This window comes from Protomyctophum bolini, assembly GCF_963924005.1.
Source record: "Protomyctophum bolini genome assembly, chromosome: 22".
NCBI lineage: Eukaryota > Metazoa > Chordata > Actinopteri > Myctophiformes > Myctophidae > Protomyctophum > Protomyctophum bolini.
Window position 1 is genome coordinate 10,443,081 of NC_137883.1, and position 8,051 is coordinate 10,451,131.

The window sequence follows — 8,051 nt, forward strand, 5'->3', positions numbered from 1 at the left end:
CTTCTCTTCTGGGGGTCCGTGTCCAAATACAAGTCCTTGACTTTTTTATGTATAGCCTACATCAAACGGTCCTGTTCCTTGCCATTAAAAGGTTTGAGAACCGCTGCTTTACACAATTCAAAAATTATTATCCATTCTGACAGCTCAAAGGTTAAAGGTCAGCCCTCAAATGATGACCTGAGTGTGTGTGTGTGTGTGTGTGTGTGTGTGTGTGTGTGTGTGTGTGTGTGTGTGTGTGTGTGTGTGTGTGTGCGTGTGCGTGTGTGTGTGTGTGCGAGAGAGAGAGAGAGAGATACAATTATGACACTTTAATAGTGGTGGTCTTTTTGGTCTTGTTGGGTCTGGTCTGGGGAATATGATCTCCTACACATCATCACTTCTCTCCTGTTTGGAAACCTAATAAGATCTCTTCTTTATGCATACACATTAAAGTCAGTGTTAATTGAACTCTGAATGTGTATTCCTTTATCAAACTCCCAGAGTTGTGTTTGCACCCAGAGTCAGAATTACACGGTGTAATTAATTGTGGACTGGAATGTAATAGGCTACTGTACTACAGCTGAGAATGAGAACTATTATCTGGAATTAAAAGCGTAATCATTGCTCCACCTAGTGGGGAATTGCAGAATGTTTTACTGTACTGTCACAGTGGATCTTTATTTAATTATTTCGTATAGTAGGCTACATTACAATCAAGGAAGAGAAAGGATCCATTAATATGAACTAATAGCCATCAGTGTTCTCAAAGTTTTTCATGTCAAGCACCCCCAAGTTAATAATATTAATAAATATTTTCAGATGGGGTCTGAGACCAAATACATATTATGTATTTGGTCTCAGACCCCATCTGAAAATATTTTTTGCCAGGGAACCCCAAGATTTGTTTATTCAATATGGTTTTACACACATTGAATTTAATAAATTGCTCCAATCAGGGTCCTCCTGATCAGATGAAAATTAGTGTCCCTCTTTTTTACAAAATAGCTTTTATTTTTAACCAACTGACTTTAATTTATCCATTTGGAACTCTGACTGAGACTGCACAAATGGAACCATAAGTGTCCTTTTGGTTCATTTGTAAACTCTTGTGTTAAAATTACAAAATGGATAAAATGACACAGAGAGAATCTTCTGTGTATGCAGATTGTCAAGTATCCAATTGTGGACACATTCATTTCTCCAGTCCCTCGAGCAGGCATGTGTGTGCGATGGCCCCTGTCACTACATACGGGTCGCAGTTGGCCGCCAGGCACCGGTCCTCGAAGTATAGCCACGCTGCTCCTGTCCCACCTGTCGCGGGATGCGGATGCTGGCCCCGCGGCTGGCCACGCCCACAGAGAAGTCATTGATGTGGGCGTGGCCCGTGCATTCCTATCAGACGCCTCTTGTTGTCCTGTCCTCCGCATAGGTCGTACATGAAGATGTGTGCGGCGTGATTGTTGGCCAGCTTCTCTATGGCCTGCTCAATGTAGCCTGCAACACAATAGTAGTAGAGAAAACAAACAAGCAAACGCAGGTGTGAGAGGACAAAAATCTCTGTCTCTCAAAGAGATCTGGTATATATTATAGTGTGTGCATTTATATAGCGCCTTTATCCAAGGCTCTTTACATAGATTGTGCATTACATTCACCCATTCACACACACATTCATACACCGATTGCGGCAGAAGCCATGCAAGGTACCAACCAGCACATCGGGAGCAATTTAGGGTTCAGTGTCTTGCCCAAGGACACTTCGACATGTAGACAGGAGGAGCCGGGATTCGAACCGCCGACCCATGGATCATTGGACGACCTGCTCTACCTCTTGAGCCACAGTCGCCCCTCTTGCGTGCGTACGTTTGTGCGTGAGTGGATGCGTACATGCATGCACGCATGCAGGCGTGGATGCGTGCGTGCGTGTGCACACTCACTGCAGTCCACCTTCCTCCCTCATAAGCTTGGTGCTGACATTAGTATGACAGCCAGCACCATTCCAGTTGCCGTTCATGGGCTTGGGGTCCATGGTGGCGAGGACCCTGAAGTCCTCGCACACACGGTGCAGAAACGGGCCACCCACAGATGGTCCCCCATCTCAATCCCCTCACAGGGGCCGACTTGGAACTCCCACTGGAATCCGAGAAACAGCAGAGCAGGAAAGTGGAAAATATAGGAGAGAGAGGCGTAAAGAAAAACAAGATGAGTGCAGAAACACAAAATCAAGTTGTCATACAGTACAACTACGTTATTGTGAGAAATGTAATCCGGGGTGTATTTCCTTCCACTGTGCTACATTGTAATAACTAGACTACTTGCCTGAGAAGGCATAACCTCAGCTTTGGTGCCACATATTTTGACCCCAGCAAAGAGGCAGGCTTTGTAGTGGCACTTCAGATGGAAAACAAAGGATGACTGTTCAGTATTGTTTCAATCCTTTCAAATCTAATGCGTGTACAAATGTTTATTTGCCAATACACTGTCCTCACTGTTAATTCATCCACTGCAAAGCTCACTCAGAGATACAGCTGCAATCTAGATCAGATTTGAATGAATACATAATTGTATTTTTCACCTATCTGTATGGTATGGACTATGGACTCAGTACAGCCTGGAGCTTGAGCCTGGAGCTCATAAGCGCAATATCTCCCCTGGCCGAGGATTGCCTCTTAAGCCCAAACCACACCGGTTTAGAGACTCCTTGGGACAAAACCGATTCACGGTTTAATGGTGTGGTTGACCTTAAAAACCGTCTCGTCCCGACCCGACCCTTTGGTGTGGTTTGGGCTTTAGAGAGTAAGCGCCAGAGCGGTAGGCATCTCTCATCTCTCATGAGAGTGACTCAAGTTTAAATCAAGGGTAGGACAAACATTAGTATTAGTATTTTATTGTGTACTTGAGCCATGTGTGTGCTACAGTATACCTTGGGGTCCAGGATATCCATTCTGAGGCCAACTAAAAGGGTTCCTAACGTGTTTATTCTTGCTCCATGCCAAACCAGATGCAGTGCTTTCCTGCACTGGAACCGTTGGTTTGATTCTGGATTTGGGGGGGGAAGGCAGTGGAAGTGATTCAACTGATTGGTGGAAGTGAGTCCCAGGTCTCAATACCCAACAGGGACCCCTGGTTAATTACCATACACATTGGTGGTTGGCTAAAAAAAACACACCAAGACAACAAGTAAAGCCTCACAAAACCCACTATGAAAACTATAACACACACACACACACACACAGACCCAAATCCCTCGAAACAGTCCGTGCAGCTCTTTTACAGTTCAGCCTGTAGCCCTGGCAATGACTCACTGGCTACAGAAGAAAAAACAACACTCATGCAGGCAGGCCAAGAATCTGCATAAATGTTACAATGTCCAATCTGTGCCTGGCAGTTGCCGACATAATTAACTTAGAACATTATCAGTTGGTAATACAACACAGCTTGCATGTAATTTCAATAAATGTAATGTTTATTTTTTCTGTCTTTCCTGCCAAACTAGTAACTACCACCGAAGAAACATATCTACAGCACAGTCAGTCATCTCAAACTTCACCAGAGAACTCATAGAGCAGAGAAGCCCTACCACTGTGACCAGTGTGGGAAACGGTTCACGATGGATGCTCATCTCAAATGTCAAAGAATTCACACAGGAGAGAAGCCATACCACTGTGACCAATGTGGGAAAAGGTTCAGCGACAGCCATAATTTCAAAGTTCACCAGAGAATTCACACAAGAGAGAAGCACTACCACTGTGACCAATGTGGGAAACAGTTTAGCCACAGCGGTAGTCTCAAAGGTCACCAGAGAATTCACACAGGAGAAAAGCCCTATGAGTGTGACCAATGTGGCAAAAGGTTCACCCTAGACACTCATCTCAAACTTCAGAGAATTCACACATTAGAGAAGCCCTACCACTGTGACCGGTGTGGGAAACGGTTCAGCCACAGCAGTAATCTCAGACTTCATCAGAGAATTCACACAGGAGTGAAGCCCTACCTACCACTGTGACGAGTGTGGGAAACGGTTCAGCACCAACGGTAATCTCAAACGTCATCAGGGAACTCATTGAAGAGAGAAGACCTATACCACTGAGGCAAAATCTTCTCACTAAAGTCTCACCTCTAAGCCCAAACCACACCAATGATTCACCATGCAACTCCTTGCAACATCCAACTATTTGCAACCATTATCCCCAATGGCAGTTGCATTTGTGTGGTTGACCTTAAAACAGTTGAGTTGTGACCAGTTGCAGTGAGTAGTTGCAACTGGTGTGATTCGGGCTTAACAAGACCCTTTAGTTGCACATGTTTTACAACAACTAGTGAAAATAGCAGATCTACCAGCTCGCAAAGTTTTACACACCGGCATTCCGACGCACCCCCGTTCCGACTCCTCCCCATTTCGACACCCCCCCATTCCGACGCACCCCTATACCGACCCAACACACAACCCCGCCTCCCCCAGCCCCCACCAAGCACCCCACAGTGGCCCCCACACCATCCGAAACGGCGTCCGAAACGTAGGCTACACAATCACACCCCCCCCCTTCCGGAATTGAAACACCGCCATTCAACGCACAGGCAAAGGCGCACGTGTGTGTGTGCGCGCGTGCGATTCTCACCTTTGTCGAAGCATATTATTCTCGGGTGCCGCTAAAACAATCCAACATGGGGCCTCAATGAGTTAGGGTGCCCCATGAGATCTCTTCAATGAATTACTTGCGCAAGCAGAGCGCGCAAGTAATAGTTTCGCCCGGCTCGTATGCACCGTCCCAGCCAACCCGCCACTTTTGATGCGTATGCACCGTCCCAGCAAATTGTGCCTGATACGGCAGTGGTGCCAGATTACATACATGTATACACAGGAGCATTACCTTTAATCCTCCCAACACTAAAACATATCGTCATTACGTCACCATCGAAAACCAATTACACTCTGGCATTGGGTCCTTTAATCCACATATTTCTTACGTCATCATTGAGAGCTAGTTATACATATACACATGTAATCTGGTCCCAGCAAATCAGGCACAATTTGCTGGGACGGTGCATACGCATCAAAAGTGGCGGGTTGGCTGGGACGGAAAGTGGTGCAAAGTAACCACAGTATACCGCTAATCAACTTACAAATTACATATACATATACATGTATAACTAGCTCTCAATGATGACGTAAGAAATATGTGGATTAAAGGACCCAATGCTGAGTGTAATTGGTTTTCGATGGTGACGTAATGACGTACATATACAGATCACCTAAAACAGACCTTTTGAAATTAAACACATTTCTCGAAAACATGGTAAAAAATCTATCATCTCTGACTTCTGCACTTATGATAATAGGAGATTTCAATGAAGACCAATATAGTGAGAAAGGGAGAAGTATAAAGACCTTCATGTCAAGATCAGGCTTTAAACAATTAATCACAAATCCAACTACAGATTACAGAAGTATTTTAGATCATGTATATTTTAACAAATGTGAAAGTATTATTACAGAAATTTAAGTTAGAGACACCTCCATGCGTTAGTCTTGCCCAAAGGAGTTTTGCCAAGTCTTTGGTGGAGATGTGCTCCGAGTGCTCCTTTCTAATTCTTATTGTTGACACAAAGCAGATCTCCTCATGACTACAAATTGTCCCTTATCATGTCAAAACAATAAGGCATTTCACACACAGATAACCATGTTTTACGAAAAGCAATCATTCCATCATCACTTAAATCATTCTTTAGTAGGCCGACACATTGCACTTATCACTGTTACACTTTCATAATTAGTATTTTTGTTTTCTTGTTGGTTGTCCCCGGTATAGAGAGTGCACAGTAAAATCCTCAGTGTTCATTTACAACAATTACAATGGAACCAAAAGGACCCATAAGGGTTGTTGAAATTAAAGCATGTCTTGGTCACAATAGTCTCTCAAGACAGACTGTTCCCGAATATTTGACGATGGGATTCTCAGATTGTGGTCACAATAATGCTAGGGATTTATTTTCTATACAATATAAGGATCCGACACAGAAATCCTAGCTAGGTCAAGAGACTCCACAGAAAGCAGAGAAAATGGGCCCCCTGCGATCATTACAATTTTCAGTGTTATCCTTCAGTAACAGAGTGTACAAATAATAGACCCAAATGCATCTATAAGGGTCCATTTGGTTGAATTTGAACACTGAGGATTTACTGTGGAGTTCTTATCCTGTTCAATACTGATCAAACATATACTTTAACTAGGCCTACACCGACATAAACGTCCTCCGTAACCTATTGCCCTGCACATCATCAGCATATATATAGGCTAATATATGCCTGACGTGAAAGAATCAACAGCCGATAGCAGTCATACTATAAAGAAACGCGTCACAAAACAACATTCTTTTGCTTAAAGATTCCACATGGTGCACAATATAGGCTACCGATCAGGAAAAATAAAATAAAAGAAGCCTCCAAAAGGAACTGCATAATAGGTCCCAAACCGTCCCATTCATACAGCTACAGAGAGGGATGAGAGGTCATGTGTGTTGTTGAGAGTCTGTCCTCCATATACCGTATGTTCATCTTGTCTCTTCATTATGCTTTTCTCACAATCCGACAACCCTTTCGTGATTCTCTCCATCGTTCCGTCCTGGTGGGCTGGCTGCTCACACTCCAGGCTCCCTGCACCTGGATACTGTAGGAAAGAGAAATTTCACAGTAAAGCTGATAAAAATGTTTTAGCAGGAGTCCTTGTGGGGGTCCCCATTTGATTGATATAGCCTTAGTAGGCCTATAGTGAACCAAATTCCTTAACGGATCCATTGGGTTATATTTGCACTTTCTCACAGTTTTGTACATTGGGGTCCTAATCCTATAGGGCCTATATAGGATTAGGCTATATATATGCATAATCAAACTGGGGATATTTCAAATTAAAGAGAATCCTGGTCTGGTTTTTGGCTATAGCATCAACACAATTCAACATCCTACTCCATTTCCCGAAATGAAAAGCATTGACTCGTCTAATACGGTACCCTTTAGTTTTTATGTGTAAATTCAAACCTCACCTTGAATACAACATGGGTCCTGGCGGCCGTTTGCGGGGCTTATTCGCCTGCCGCCGGTACTGCATGACTCCACAGAACAGCTCATGAGCTATCATCACATACAGCAGGAAGATGAGCACTGCGGGGTCCATGTCCTCTCTACGGTACCAACCGCGGTGTGCAAAGTGACTCGATCTGCAGAGTGCAGACAGTCACAGAACTGAAGGCAGTGCACTGTGCACGGAGACACTGACCATGAACGTTTAATTGCCACCGTAGACAAGTCCCTGTAAAAAGCGTGCCGCGTGCGTGACAACACAGTCAATGTAAAGATAATTCTGCAGGTATACGGTGCCGGGTGCCCAGTCCAATTTGACCGTTAGGTCCTCAGACAAGCTGCAGCCGCGGCGCTGTCACCTGACCCAGTATCAGAGGCGGAAACTCCGTTGAAACTCCGCATTCAAATGCTAATAAGGTGGCTTTTACCAACCGAAAAAACAAAACTGCTGGGGGGGGGGCGTGGCTGCTTGAACCCCCTGCCGTTATAAGAACTTTCCGCCTCTGCCCAGTATCATAATCATACTCGATTCAATCTCCGGTAATAATGTCACCATCAGTCTCTTCATCTAAAGAGCATTGTCGATATGTGCTACAAATACAATTAACAGTTCGAGCGGATCGGATAGGTAAATACGCTGAACGCATATAGCCTACATAATACATTGAATTTCTATCATTCAAGCGCGCCAATTATTAAGGAGTCAAGGACACATTGTTGTCGTAGAGACTGGAAATGTTGCCAGCCCAGGAGGTTGGTCAGCATCCCAATTAGTTCATGAAGCGCGAGAGCTGCGTTTATCAGAATCGGGCACAGTCAGCCAGCCTATCTGCAGAGTTTTCATATTAAGGGTACATGCACATTCTTCCTCAGCAAATGTAGGCGTGTGTGTGTGTGTGTGTGTGTGTGTGTGTGTAGGCGCGCGCGCGCACACACACACACACACACACACACACACACACACACACACACACACACACACACACACACACACAGG

General features: G+C 44.5%; 1 pseudogene across 1 annotated transcript; it reads right to left on the reverse strand.

Moving 5' to 3' along the window:
• Window positions 1-1,171: 1,171 nt before the first annotated feature.
• LOC308309613 (glutamine synthetase-like) lies at window positions 1,172-7,148 on the reverse strand (annotated as a pseudogene). The gene is made up of 5 exons: window positions 7,018-7,148; window positions 6,560-6,644; window positions 2,296-2,367; window positions 1,914-2,109; window positions 1,172-1,473 (listed from the first exon to the last, which is right to left on the reverse strand). The product of its transcript is annotated as a glutamine synthetase-like (transcript).
• Window positions 7,149-8,051: the final 903 nt, after the last annotated feature.